The sequence below is a fragment of the Hyperolius riggenbachi genome, chromosome 6 (genome assembly GCF_040937935.1).
Source record: "Hyperolius riggenbachi isolate aHypRig1 chromosome 6, aHypRig1.pri, whole genome shotgun sequence".
NCBI lineage: Eukaryota > Metazoa > Chordata > Amphibia > Anura > Hyperoliidae > Hyperolius > Hyperolius riggenbachi.
The window spans coordinates 271,120,014-271,135,235 of record NC_090651.1 but is presented as its reverse complement, the minus strand read 5'-3'; the positions used below and the strand labels follow the sequence as shown (position 1 = coordinate 271,135,235).

Genomic DNA, 15,222 nt, shown 5'->3' with positions numbered 1-15,222 from the left:
TTACAAACTATGGTGCCAAAAGTGAATTTTCCCATTTTCAAGCATCTCTGACTTTTCTGCGCACCTGTCATGTTTCATGAGGGGCTAAAATTCCAGGATAGTACAAATACCCCCCAAATGACCCCATTTTGGAAAGAAGACATCCCAAAGTATTCAGTGAGAGGCATGGTGAGTTCATAGAAGATTTTATTTTTTGTCACAAGTTAGCGGAAAATGACAGTTTGTGACAAAAAAAAAAAAAAAAAAAAGTTTCCATTTCTTCTAACTTGCGACAAAAAAAAATGAAATCTGCCACGGACTCACTATGCTCCTCTCTGAATACCTTGAAGTGTCTACTTTCCAGAATGGGGTCATTTGTGGGGTGTGTTTACTGTCCTGGCATTTGGGGGGTGCCTAATTGTAAGCACCCCTGTAAAGCCTAAAGATGCTCATTGGACTTTGGGCCCCTTAGCGCAGTTAGGCCGCAAAAAAGTGCCACACATGTGGTATTGCCGTACTCAGGAAAAGTAGTATAATGTGTTTTGGGGTGTATTTTTACACATACACATGCTGGGTGGGAGAAATATCTCCGTAAATGACAATTTTTTTATTTTTTTTACACACAATTGTCTATTTATAGAGATATTTCTCCCACTCAGCATGGGTATGTGGAAAAATACACCCCAAAACACATTATACTACTTCTCCTGAGTACGGCGATACCACATGTGTGGCACTTTTTTGCACCCTAACTGCGCTAAGGGGCCCAAAGTCCAATGAGTACCTTTAGGATTTCACAGGTCATTTTGAGAAATTTCGTTTCAAGACTACTCCTCACGGTTTAGGGCCCCTAAAATGCCAGGACAGTATAGGAACCCCACAAATTACCCCATTTTAGAAAGAAGACACCCCAAGGTATTCCGTTAGATGTATGGTGAGTTCATAGAAGATTTTTTTTTTTTGTCACAAGTTAGCGGAAATTGATTGTAATTGTTTTTTTTCACAAAGTGTCATTTTCCGCTAACTTGTGACAAAAAATAAAATCTTCTATGAACTCGCCATTCTCCTAACGGAATACCTTGGGGTGTCTTCTTTCTAAAATGGAGTCATTTGTGGGGTTCCTATACTGCCCTGGCATTTTAGGGGCCCTAAACCGTGAGGAGTAGTCTTGAAACCAAATGTGGCAAAATGACCTGTGAAATCCTAAAGGTACTCATTGGACTTTGGGCCCCTTAGCGCACTTAGGGTGCAAAAAAGTGCCACACATGTGGTACCGCCGTACTCAGGAGAAGTAGTATAATGTGTTTTGGGGTGTATTTTTACACATACCCATGCTGGGTGGGAGAAATATCTCTGTAAATGACAATTATTTGATTTTTTTTACACACAATTGTCCATTTACAGAGAGATTTCTCCCACCCAGCATGGGTATGTATAAAAATACACCCCAAAACACATTATACTACTTCTTCTGAGTACGGCGATACCACATGTGTGACACTTTTTTGCAACCTAGGTGCGCTAAGGGGCCTAACGTCCTATTCACAGGTCATTTTGAGGCATTTGGATTCTAGACTACTCCTCACGGTTTAGGGCCCCTAAAATGCCAGGGCAGTATAGGAACCCCACAAGTGACCCCATTTTAGAAAGAAGACACCCCAAGGTATTCTGTTAGGAGTATGGTGAGTTCATAGAAGATTTTTTTTTTGTCACAAGTTAGCGGAAAATGACACTTTGTGAAAAAAAAAACAATACATATCAATTTCCGCTAACTTGTGACAAAAAATAAAATCTTCTATGAACTCATCATACACCTAAAAGAATACCTTGGGGTGTCTTCTTTCTAAAATGGGGTCACTTGTGGGGTTCCTATACTGCCCTGGCATTTTAGGGGCCCTAAACCGTGAGGAGTAGTCTTGAACCCAAATGTCTCAAAATGACCTGTGAAATCCTAAAGGTACTCATTGGACTTTGGGCCCCTTAGCACAGTTAGGCTGCAAAAAAGTGTCACACATGTGGTATCGCCGTACTCAGAAGAAGTAGTATAATGTGTTTTGTGGTGTATTTTTACATATAACCATGCTGGGTGGGAGAAATATCTCTGTAAATGACACATTTTTGATTTTTTTTACACACAATTGTCCATTTACAGAGAGATTTCTCCCACCCAGCATGGGTATGTGTAAAAATACACCACAAAACACATTATACTACTTCTCCTGAGTATGGCGATACCACATGTGTGACACTTTTTTGCAGCCTAGGTGCGCTAAGGGGCCCAACGTCCTATTCACAGGTCATTTTGAGGCATTTGTTTTCTAGACTACTCCTCACGGTTTAGGGCCCCTAAAATGCCAGGGCAGTATAGGAACCCCACAAGTGACCCCATTTTAGAAAGAAGACACCCCAAGGTATTCCGTTAGGGGTATGGTGAGTTCATAGAAGATTTTATTTTTTCTCACAAGTTAGTGAAAAATGACACTTTGTGAAAAAAACAATAACAATCCAATTTCCGCTAACTTTTGACAAAAAATAAAATATTCTATGAACTCATCATACACCTAACAGAATACCTTGGGGTGTCTTCTTTCTAAAATGGGGTCACTTGTGGGGTTCCTATACTGCCCTGGCATTTTACGGGCCCAAAACTGTGAGTAGTCTGGAAACCAAATTTCTCAAAATGACTGTTCAGGGGTATAAGCATCTGCAAATTTTGATGACAGGTGGTCTATGAGGGGGCAAATTTTGTGGAATCGGTCATAAGCAGGGTGGCCTCTTAGATGACAGGATGTATTGGGCCTGATCTGATGGATAGGAGTGCTAGGGGGGTGACAGGAGGTGATTGATGGGTGTCTCAGGGGGCGGTTAGAGGGGAAAATAGATGCAATCAATGCACTGGGGAGGTGATCGGAAGGGGGTCTGAGGGGGATCTGAGGGTTTGGCCGAGTGATCAGGAGCCCACACGGGGCAAATTAGGGCCTGATCTGATGGGTAGGTGTGCTAGGGGGTGACAGGAGGTGATTGATGGGTGTCTCAAGGTGTGATTAGAGGGGGGAAATAGATGCAAGCAATGCACTGGCGAGGTGATCAGGGCTGGGGTCTGAGGGCGTTCTGAGGTGTGGGCGGGTGATTGGGTGCCCGCAAGGGGCAGATTAGGGTCTAATCTGATGGGTAACAGTGACAGGTGGTGATAGGGGGTGATTGATGGGTAATTAGTGGGTGTTTAGAGGAGAGAATAGATGTAAACAATGGATTTGGGAGGTGATCTGATGTCGGATCTGCGGGCGATCTATTGGTGTGGGTGGGTGATCAGATTGCCCGCAAGGGGCAGGTTAGGGGCTGATTGATGGGTGGCAGTGACAGGGGGTGATTGATGGGTGGCAGTGACAGGGGGTGATTGATGGGTGATTGACAGGTAATCAGTGGGTTATTACAGGGGAGAACAGATGTAAATATTGCACGGGCGAATTGATAAGGGGGGGGTCTGAGGGCAATCTGAGCGTGTGGGCAGGTGATTGGGTGCCCGCAAGGGGCAGATTAGGGTCTAATCTGATGGGTAACAGTGACAGGTGGTGATAGGGGGTGATTGATGGGTAATTAGTGGGTGTTTAGAGGAGAGAATAGATGTAAACAATGGATTTGGGAGGTGATCTGATGTCGGATCTGCGGGCGATCTATTGGTGTGGGTGGGTGATCAGATTGCCCGCAAGGGGCAGGTTAGGGGCTGATTGATGGGTGGCAGTGACAGGGGGTGATTGATGGGTGGCAGTGACAGGGGGTGATTGATGGGTGATTGACAGGTAATCAGTGGGTTATTACAGGGAGAACAGATGTAAATATTGCACGGGCGAATTGATAAGGGGGGGGTCTGAGGGCAATCTGAGCGTGTGGGCAGGTGATTGGGTGCCCGCAAGGGGCAGATTAGGGTCTAATCTGATGGGTAACAGTGACAGGTGGTGATAGGGGGTGATTGATGGGTAATTAGTGGGTGTTTAGAGGAGAGAATAGATGTAAACAATGGATTTGGGAGGTGATCTGATGTCGGATCTGCGGGCGATCTATTGGTGTGGGGGGGTGATCAGATTGCCCGCAAGGGGCAGATCAGGGGCTGATTGATGGGTGGCAGTGACAGGGGGTGATTGACGGGTGATTGACAGGTGATTGACAGGTGATTGACAGGTGATTGACAGGTGATCAGGGGGGATAGATGCATACAGTACACGGGGGGGGGGGGGTCTGGGGGGGGTCTGGGGAGAATCTGAGGGGTGGGGGGGTGATCAGGAGGGAGTAGGGGGCAGATTAGGGACTTAAAAAAAAAATAGCGTTGACAGATAGTGACAGGGAGTGATTGATGGGTGATTAGGAGGGTGACTGGGTGCAAACAGTGGTCTGGGGGGTGGGCAGGGGGGGGGTCTGAGGGGTGCTGTGGGCGATCAGGGGGCAGGGGGGGGGGGAAATCAGTGTGTTTGGTGCAGACTAGGGTGGCTGCAGCCTGCCCTGGTGGTCCCTCGGACACTGGGACCACCAGGGCAGGAGGCAGCCAGTATAATAGGCTTTGTATACATTACAAAGCCTATTATACACTGTTGCAGCGGCGATCCGGATGCCAGTAACCCGCCGGCGCTTCCGAACGGCCGGCGGGTTACGGCGAACGGGGGGCGGAGCCAGTCCCCGGCGGCTGATCGCGTCACGAATGACGCGATCGCCGCATAGCCACTCCCGCAGCCGCCCCCGCCGATGGGCGTATTGCGGTCGTTTGGGCCCAGACTTTGCCGCCGCCCATCGGCTGGGGGCGGTCGTTATGTGGCTAGACTACACTTGAAGGGGCACCATGGCGAAAAATTGTAACATTTAAAATATGTGCAAACATATACAAATAAGTACATTTTTTTCCAGAGTAAAATGAGCCATAAATTACCTTTCTCCTATGTTGATGTCACTTACAGTGGGTAGTAGAAATCTGAGAGAAGCGACAGGTTTTGGACTAGTCCATTTCTTCATAGGGGATTCTCAGGGACTTATTTTCAAAAGCACTTAGTGAATGGCAGTTGCTCTGTCCTACTGCCAAAAAAAACAACTGTGTAGCAAGCAGGGAAGCTGGCCAGCATCATTGTTTAAATCCTTTTTAGGCAATATCTTTATAAAGAATAAAAGCCTTGCTGAGAATCCCCTAAGAAGAGATGGACTAGTCCAAAACCTGTCACTTCTGTCAGATTTCTATTACCTACTGTAAGTGACAAACAGGAGAAAAGTAATTTATGGCTCATTTTACTCTGGAAAAAAAAAAAATGTACTTCCTATTTATTTATGTTTGCACATATTTTAAATGTTAACATTTTTCACAACAGTGCCACTTTAACAAGGGTGTAGATCAGGCATGGGCAAACTCAGCCCTCCAGCTGTTACGGAACTACCAGTCCCACAATGCATTGCAGGAGTCTGACAGCCACAGTCATGACTCAAAGGCAAATGCATTGTGGGACTTGTAGTTCCATAACAGCTGGAGGGCCGAGTTTGCCCATGCCCGATGTACATACATGTAGCCTTGTATTTACAAGTGTGTGATTACGGCCTGTGTACTTCTCAGTAAACAGGATAGTGTGGGGTCATCTAGTGGCCAAAAAGTAAAAAAAAGACACATTAAACATTAAAAAAAATCCCCCATTAGTTATTAACCCATTCTTCTCGCTCCCATAGTTATCAAAATAAAAAAACACTTAAATAAAAGTGACAACATAAAAAGTTACCTTGGGGACTCCGTAATATTCCCTCATGATGCAGATTAAAAAAGCTGTTATTTTTGCAATTGAGGGCTTGTAATTATTGATAAGGTACAAAGAATCACTAAACAGAAAAAACACCTGTATTTCCAAATAAAATATTGTCACCATACATTGTATTCGAGACACAATGTAAACATTTAAAAATGGGCAAATAAAATGTGAGGATTTTATCTACAGTAGCACATTTTATTTTAAAAACTATAATAGCTGAAAACTAAGAAATAATGAATTTTCTCGTATTCCCTTTAAAATGAATATAAAAAAAATTATTTGCAAAGAGTACCACCCAAAGAAAGCCTAATCTGTGTTGAAAAACAAAACAAAACAACAATCTATAGATTTAGTGTGATAGGGAGTGAGTTATTGGTGAATACATGGGTGGAGCGTGAAAATTGCTGTGGTTTTTAAAAGACAACAGAGGTGACGTAACATGGATGAGATAGACAGGCGTACAGCGCCAAGCACACAAATAACTAGGCTGTGTTCCTTTCTTTCTTTGCCTGAAAAACGTAAACATTAGGTATGCAAGTAAGTTTATATAACCCTCACTGATAAGTAATTACAGCCATAAAACACTTTCCTGTGAGTAAATGGCTTCTGAGAGCAGAAAACAGATAAAAAGGGTCAATAATTCATAGATTTGAGCTCCGACATACTTCAATGAAGGGGTCATTGAGCAGAGACAACGAAACTTAAAAGTAAGTAAAAACTTAAAAACTAGATTTAAATATAAAATAAAACTGTGGCATGCCAAAAAATAAAAAGTCTTTTTTTGGAGACTGAAAAGAGATTACTACCCCCCCCCCCCCCCCCTAAAGACCAGGCCATGTTTTACTAAAATGGCCACTGCAGCTTTCAGGGCTCACTGCAGGGCCACACAAGACAGCACAAGTAATCCCCCCCCCCCTTTTCTCCCCACCAACAGAGCTTTCTGTTGGTGGGGTCTGATCACCCCCCAGATGTATATTTTTTTTGCCACATATTTATTGTATTTTTTTTTTCCCATAGAAACGGTATTTTGCTTAAATGTTAGCCACCCTCCCTCCCCATGTCAGCCAATCACGGTGATCGGCTGTCATAGGCTTCAGCCTATGGCAGCTGATCACTCTGGAGCCAATGGAGGGGACAGCCGTGTCACACGGCTGTCCGAAGTACAGGGCTGCTGAGGATCGCAATGCAGTCTCCCAAGCGGCGATCGCTGCTAGGAGACTGAAGACGGAGTGGAACCTCCACCTTCCGAGCAGGAGATGCACGCGCAGCCTGTGCGCGATCTCCTGCACAAGCCAGCTCCAGGACCTGATGCCAATTGGAGTTAGGGGGACCTGGGGCTGCCGCTGCGGTCACGCCCATTGGCGTGAGGCGGTCTTAGGGTAGTTAAAGGACAACTGTAGCAAGAGGTATGTGGAGGCTGCCATATTTATTTCCTTTTAAACAATACCAGTTGCCTGGCAGCCCTGCTAATCTATTTGGCTGCAGCAGTGACTGAATAACACCAGAAACAAGCATGCAGATACTCTTCTGACAATGTCAGAAACACCTGATCTGCTGCATGCTTGTTCAGGGTCTATGGCTAAAAGTATTAGAGGCAGAGGATCAGCAGGATAGCCAGGCAAAGGGTATTGCTTAAAAGGAAATAAATATGGCAGCCGCCACATACCTCTCACTACAGTTGTCCTTTAAGGGAAAAATCCCTTAGGGCCCATTCACACTTAAAAGCGCAAAACTGCAGATTTTTCCACGATTTCACGCGAAAAAAAAAACAAAACCACTAGACACTGCAGCGATTTTTCCGCGACCGCTTTTAGCGCTTCTATAGCACTGAAACGTGATTGCCGGGAAATCACCTGAAAATGGTGCAGGCTACACGTTTGCGTTTAGCATTAATCGCCAGCAATTAACGCAAATTGCCCAAGTAAGAACGGGCCCATAGGGTGTCATAGCACTAGCGCTTTCAAAAGCGTTAGCGCTTGAGCGTTTTGCCGAAATTGCTGGCAAACCGCTCTAGTGTGAATGAGCCCTTAGTGGTGAAGTGGTCAAGGCAATACTGAAGCAGCTGTGCGTAAAAAAAAGGCAGATACTCACCTATGGAGAGGGAAAGCGCTGGGACCTATAGAGCAGTGTTTCTCAACATTATTATAACATATACCCCCTTCTCAATGACTTTGCTTGTACCCCATTATTGTGGCTAACATCTCAAATACCCCTAAATAGAATATATATAGATTTACAGCTTTCCATAATTGCAAAGAAATTACTGCATTGATGCATTCCTTAAAGGGAACCAGAGACGAAGCACCCTTGTGTATTTTACCATATATATCAGTAAGAACATAAGAGAAAACGCTTACCATGCTCTGTTTCATCCTCACTGCTAAAAGTGTCTGTTATCAGCTGTGATAAGAATCCCGGACTGAGCATTCAGTCTGGCTTTGCAGGGAATAATTATAGCTGAGTCATTATAGCAGAGCCACAAGGGGGCAGGCTTGGGCTTGAAAAGACACCAGAGAAGACAGACTGAGCTATAATCTTTCCGTAGCAAAGCTAGACTGAGTGCTCAGTCGGGGATTCTTAGAGGTGATAACAGTCAGTTTAAACAGAGAACAATGAAACAAAGAGCAGATTAGTTGTTTACTGTCATGATCCCACTGATTTATAAGGTAAAATACAAGAGGGTGCTTCCTCTCTGGTTCTCTTTAAAGGGGTTCTGTGGATTATTACAACAAAAACTGACACTTTCTTGGAGCTTCTATCAGCCCCCTGCAGCTGTAATGTCCCGCACCGTCCTCCTACGATCCTCCGTTCCCCGCTGCCGGTCCCCTTAGCTATCTGACACAACTGCGTGGCTATGCTCACTCCTGCTGTGTCTCCGGGGAGGCTCCCGGAGATGTGAGTGGAAGCGAACATTCGTCTAATTAGATGAATAATTGACTGGTGCCGGTGGCGGGGAACGGAGGATTGTAGGACGGTGAGGAACATGACAACTGCCCACTGCAGGGGGCCGATAGAAGCCCCAGGAAAGTGTCAGTTTGTTTTTTTACATTATAGAACCCCTTTAAAGCTTTTCATTTCTATAAATACTTATTCAGGTTTACTCATATAAAATGTTTATTCTTCTTAGTCTCTAAACTTACTTTAACTGGTTCTCATTTCACGGTTTTTACACCTTAACCACTTGCCGACCACCCACAGCCGATGGGCGGCAGCAAAGTGGACGCTGAAAGGACCGCAATACGCCCATCGGCGGCGGGTCCTTTCGGCATGCGCGGGGAGAGATCGTGTCACTGGTGATGCGCGCTGCCCCCAGCAACTGGCTCCGCCCACCCGCGACGACAACCCGCCGGCCGTTCGGAAGCGCCGGCGGGTTGTTAACCCCACGATCGCCGCATGAAAAGCGTATAATACGCTTTGTAATGTATACAAAGCTTATTATTATACAGGCTGCCTCCTGCCCTGGTGGTCCCAGTGTTCGAGGGACCACCAGGGCAGGCTGTAGCCACCCTAGTCTGCACCCAAACACACTGATCCGGCCCCCCCTGCCCCCTGATTGCCCACAGCGCCCCTCAGACCCCTCCCTGCCCAGACCACTGTTTGCACCCAATCACCCATCAATCACTCCCTGTCACTATCTGTCAACGCTATTTTTTTAATGTCCTTAACTGCCCCCTGGGGGCTCCTGATCACCCCCCACCCCTCAGAATCTCTCAGACCCCCCCCCCCCCAGACATCCCCCTATGTACTGTATGCATCTATCCCCCCTGTAATAACCCACTGATGACCTGTCAATCACCCATTAAACACCCCCTGTAACTGCCACCCGTCAGATATGCCCCTAACCTGCCCCTTGCAGGCATCTGATCACCCACCCACACCATCATATCGCCCACAGACCCGCCGTCAGATCACCTCCCAAGTGCATTGTTTACATCGGTTCTCTCCTCTAAACGCCCACGAATTACTCATCAATCACCCCCTATCACTGCTACCCATCAGATCAGACCCTAATCTGCCCCTTGAGGGCACCCAAACACCCGCTACACCCTCAGATTGCCCTCAGACCCCCCCCCTTATCACCTCCCCAGTGCATTATTTACATCTGTTCTACCCTCTAATCACCCATCACCCCCTGTCACTGCTACCTATCATACCCATCAGATCAGACCCTCATCTGCCCCTCGCGGGTACCCAAATCACCCGCCCACACCCTCAAATAGCCCTCAGACCCACCCTGATCACCTCCCCAGTGCATTTCTTGCATCTATTCCCCCTTCTAATCACACCCTGAGACACCTATCAATCACCTGTCACCCCCTAGCACACCTACCCATCAGATCAGGCCCTAATTTGCCCCGTGTGGGCTCCCGATTACTCGGCCAAACCCTCACCCGCCCAACCGCAGTGACAGAATTTTTTTTTCTGATCACTGCTGGTTTCTACGACTTAATTGTGACTGAGACCAACCGTTATGCCACACAATACACAACCGCCAATCCAAGAAGCTACCATGCCCAGCCTTTTCGGTGGAAACCACTCCAAGTTTCCGAACGTAACATTTTTTTGGGGCCTTCTCCTTAACATGGGTCTAGTCAAAAAGAATGTATTGCGGCCTTATTGGTTTACGCACCCAATACATCACATGCCCATGTTCTCTGATGCCATGTCCAGGTCACGATTTGAGAACATCCTGCACTTCAGTGCCAATACAACCTGTCATCTAAGAGGCCACCCTGCTTATGACCGGTTCCACAAAATTCGGCCCCTCATAGACCACCTGTCATCAAAATTTGCAGATGCTTATACCCCTGAACAGTCATTTTGAAGCATTTGGTTTCCAGACTACTCCTCACGGTTTTGGGCCCCTAAAATGCCAGGGCAGTATAGGAACCCCACAAGTGACCCCATTTTAGAAAGAAGACACCCCAAGGTATTCTGTTAGGTGTATGACGAGTTCATAGAAGATATTATTTTTGTCACAAATTAGTGGAAAATGACACTTTGTGAAAAAAAAAAAATCAATTTCTGCTAACTTGTGACAAAAAATAAAATCTATGAACTCACCATACACCTAACGGAATACCTTGGGGGTGTCTTCTTTCTAAAATGGGGTCGCTTGTGGTGTTCCTATAGTTACATAGTTATTATGGTTGAAAAAAAAAAAGACATACGTCCATCGAGTTCAACCAGTACAAAGTACAACTCCAGCCTGCTCCCTCACATATTCCTGCTGATCCAGAGGAAGGCGAAAAAACCCTTACAAGGCATGGTCCAATTAGCCCCAAAAGGGAAAAAAATCCTTCCTGACTCCAAATGGCAATCAGATAAAAATCCCTGGATCAACATTAGGCATTACCTAGTAATTGTAGCCATGGATGTCTTTCAACGCAAGGAAAGCATCTAAGCCCCCTTTAAATTCAGGTATAGAGTTTGCCATAACGACTTCCTGTGGCAATGCATTCCACATCTTAATCACTCTTACTGTAAAGAACCCTTTCCTAAATAAATGGCTAAAACGTTTTTCCTCCATGCGCAGATCAGGTCCTCTAGTCCTTTGAGAAGGCCTAGGGACAAAAAGCTCATCCGCCAAGCTATTATATTGCCCTAAACCGTGAGGAGTAGTCTTGAAAAGAAATGTCTCAAAGTGACCTGTGAAATCCTAAAGGTACTCATTGGACTTTGGGCCCCTTAGCGCAGTTAGGGTGCAAAAAAGTGCCACACATGTGGTATCGCCGTACTCGGAAGAAGTAGTATAATGTGTTTTGCTGGGTGGGAGAAATCTCTCTGTAAATGGACAATTAAGTGTAAAAAAATAAAAAATAAAATAAAAAAAATATATCTATATATCTATCTATATCTATATCTATATACATATATACATTGTCATTTACAGAGATATTTCTCCCACCCAGCATGGGTATGTGTAAACATACACCCCAAAACACATTATACTACTTCTCCTGAGTACGGCAATACCACGTGTGGCACTTTTTTGCAGCCTAACTGCGCTAAGGGGCCCAAAGTCCAATGAGCACCTTTAGGCTTTACAGGGGTGCTTAGAATTTAGCACCCCCCAAAATGCCAGGACAGTAAACACACCCCACAAATTACACCATTTTGGAAAGTAGACACTTCAAGGTATTCAGAGAGGGGCATGGTGAGTCCATGGCAGATTTCATTTTTTTTTGTCACAAGTTAGAAGAAATGGAAACTTTTTTTGTCACAAAGTGTCATTTTCCGCTAACTTGTGACAAAAATTAATATCTTCAATGAACTCACTATGCCTCTCAGTGAATACTTTGGGATGTCTTCTTTCCAAAATGGGGTCAGTTGGGGGGTATTTATACTATCCTGGAATTCTAGCACCTCATGAAATATGACAGGTGGTCAGAGATGCTTCAAAATGGGAAAATTCACTTTTTGCACCATAGTTTGTTAACGCTACAGCACCGCTCATTCACAGCGTGTCATGTGTTTCTAAACACGTTATAGTGTGAGCTACATGGTTAAAGGATTTTCTGCTGCAAGCAGAAGTCCCTTTACCCTTATTCTCCTCATTTATTCCTTTTATTTACTTTCTCCTCTTTTTCATTATTTTCTATTTTTATTTTTCCTTATTTCTTTTTTTTTCCCTTGTGCCCTTTAGTGTAATCTTGCTTGTCCTGCAATATAACTACATATGCTCACCCCATTCATCCTGCCCTTATGGACTGTTAGGCTTCACATACATTTTCTATCAAAGTATATTTACTTCTGCTTGCAGCAGAAAATCCTTTAACCATGTAGCTCACACTATAACGTGTTTAGAAACACATGACACGCTGTGAATGAGCGGTGCTGTTGCTAGACAACAGACACACGCTCTTCCTTCCACTGGGGGCGGACACATTGGCTCTCTATTTACATCTATAGTGACGAATGAGCGGCCATCTGTCCGCTCACGTCACTAGTTGCTGGGCGGAAGGGGAGTTGGCCTTCGCCGCCCTCTCCCTCTACGTAGTGCGGGATGTCTCCTCTCAGGTCCGCCGGGGGCGCGTCTTGGCGGAGACCAGTTTCCGCACTCTCAGCCCAGCAAAGAGTAGCCGTTTGCCTCACGTGGGACTGACGTAGGGGGGGAAGTGAACAGACTCCATTTCGTATGATCCTATCAGGTAGGCAGCACTGTGGTTTCCCATCAGGTCCACTAGGTAGGACCTGATTTGATTGGTTGATATCTGCATCAGCAATTGCTGATTGGCTGGCTGCCTTTTTTCCATGTTGTGTATATATAAGTCCGTTTGTTCATTAAGTGTTTTGATCATGCACAGCTCAGCTTGAGAAAGGGGCTTATTTGCCTCGAAACGTCGCATATTGGCTGTATGCATGTTTTAATTCCAATAAAAGAGCATTGATACGATTGATGGTGCCGGCTTCGTCCTCTCTCTACTACATTCCACAGTTATAAAAAAAACTTTTACAAATAAATTATTTGGCCCTTCCCGATTAAATGATACCCCATATGCCACATTTTACTTCTAGCTGAGCATGTGATGGACTGTTATCCCCAATCCGCGTCTGTGGCGATCGAATGCGTTCGCTAAGGCGACAGTTCAGGGGGCATAGAGCAGTACAGATGCAACACTAGGTTTTCGCCCTAGCGATTGCATCCGATCGCTACTGGCAGTAGTCATTAAACGTTTATAAACAGGTTTAGGTATTGTAGGGGTTAAAGGGACTCCGAGCAGTGCAAAAACTATGGAAAGATACATTTCATTTTAAAGCTCTCTTTCTCCTCTTTCCAATGATATATAAACCGCCACCCTACGCCTTTTAGTTTTCGCGACTGAAATTGCCACGGCTGCGATTTCGATCGCGAAAATAGAGAACTAAAAGGCGTAGGGCGACGATTTAGGGGTCGTCAGAAAGAGCTTTAAAATGATATCCATCTTTCCATAGTTACATTGTATTACACAGGGTGACTTTTTCTTAAAGAGGAGCTGTTAGGTATAAGGTCTCAGAGAAAATAAACACATATATCAGTAGCTAAAGATTGGCTGTACTTACATTACATATGCATTTCACTGTCCACGTTTGGATTTCACAGAATTTGTATATAGTATATGCAGAGATAGATGCTCCTGACAGCTCATGGCAGGCTCCATGTTTTTCTGTCAAATGTGTCGTCATGTCCTGCCTGCTTCCTGATCACAGATAAGCTTGTACTTGAACAACACAGTGTGCAGTGAATATTAATGAGCCATGTGGCTAGGAACAATAGCTGACTCCTGCAGTGTACTCTGCCCGCGATTACAAGCTGCTGTAATGTCTCATTAGCAGCCGAGGGGAGAGCCCCAGAATGCTTTGCAGTATGGTATGCGGCTTGCGTCTTCTTAAGAATAACAGCCTTGCTGATAAGCACACATCAAAGGTAACTGAGATTTTTATCTTCACTAATTGCTTTTGGGCTTCCTTCTAAACTGTTTAACACAGGAGAATAGAGGTTTAAATTAGCTTCTGCAGCCTGACAGTTACTCTTTAAAGTCAGCAGCTCCATTCAGCAGAATGGAGTTACTGACTTTAGGAAAAGGTCGCCCTGTGTAATACAATGTAACTATGGAAAGATGGATATCATTTTAAAGCTCTCTTTCTGACGACCCCTAAATCGTCGCCCTACGCCTTTTAGTTCTCTATTTTTCGCGATCGAAATCGCAGCCGTGGCAATTCCAATCATGAAAATAGCGAAAACTAAAAGGCGTAGGGCGGCGGTTTATATATCATTGGAAAGAGGAGAAAGAGAGCTTTAAAATTATATGCATCTTTCCATAGTTTCTGCACTGCTCGGAGTCCCTTTAATAATGGATTAATAGGCTAGGTTTGGGTTAAAAATTAATGGGGCATTAAAAAAAAAAAAAAAACACTTTATTTTATTGGTACTATGTCACTTTTTTTTTTCACTTTTACAACTTTTTTTTTTTAACTTTATTGAATGATTGTTGCTAGCTAACAGCAACAATCATTCACTTTTCCATTCACGTAACTGTGCAGGACACAGATTCTACGTCCTAGAACACACAGGGGGGGCTAATTAGGACGTAGAATCTACGTCCTAAAACCTTGATCAGTTAATAGATTGATCATGGCAACTTTAAGTACCCCAGCTGAACCCCAACCAAGTACCCCCTGGGATATGCATACCATGTGTTGGGAACCTAGGTTATAGAGGCTCCCCTGACCTCTCGTTCCAGTGCTGTCCCCTGTTCAAATTTGCCACCTCCAGAAACATTTGTGTTCCCACATGTTTCCAAAGACAGCCATCTGAGGATCCCTAAAGGCGCATTCCACCAGTTAGTCAAATATCTAAAAACGGGGTGACAGCGCTGGAACAAGGACACCGAGGGGGGACCGGAAAAATAAACATTAATTAAAATAAACTAAAAAATAGTAATTAATCATTACACTATAAAAACTACACCAGACCTTAGCAATAGTA

At 44.8% G+C, this 15,222-nt stretch overlaps 1 protein-coding gene across 1 annotated transcript in view; it reads right to left on the bottom strand.

Moving 5' to 3' along the window:
- REXO2 (RNA exonuclease 2) overlaps nt 1–15,222 on the bottom strand; it is a 38,910-nt gene that overhangs the window by 10,051 nt on the left and 13,637 nt on the right. The gene's annotated exons all lie outside the window — the stretch shown is intronic.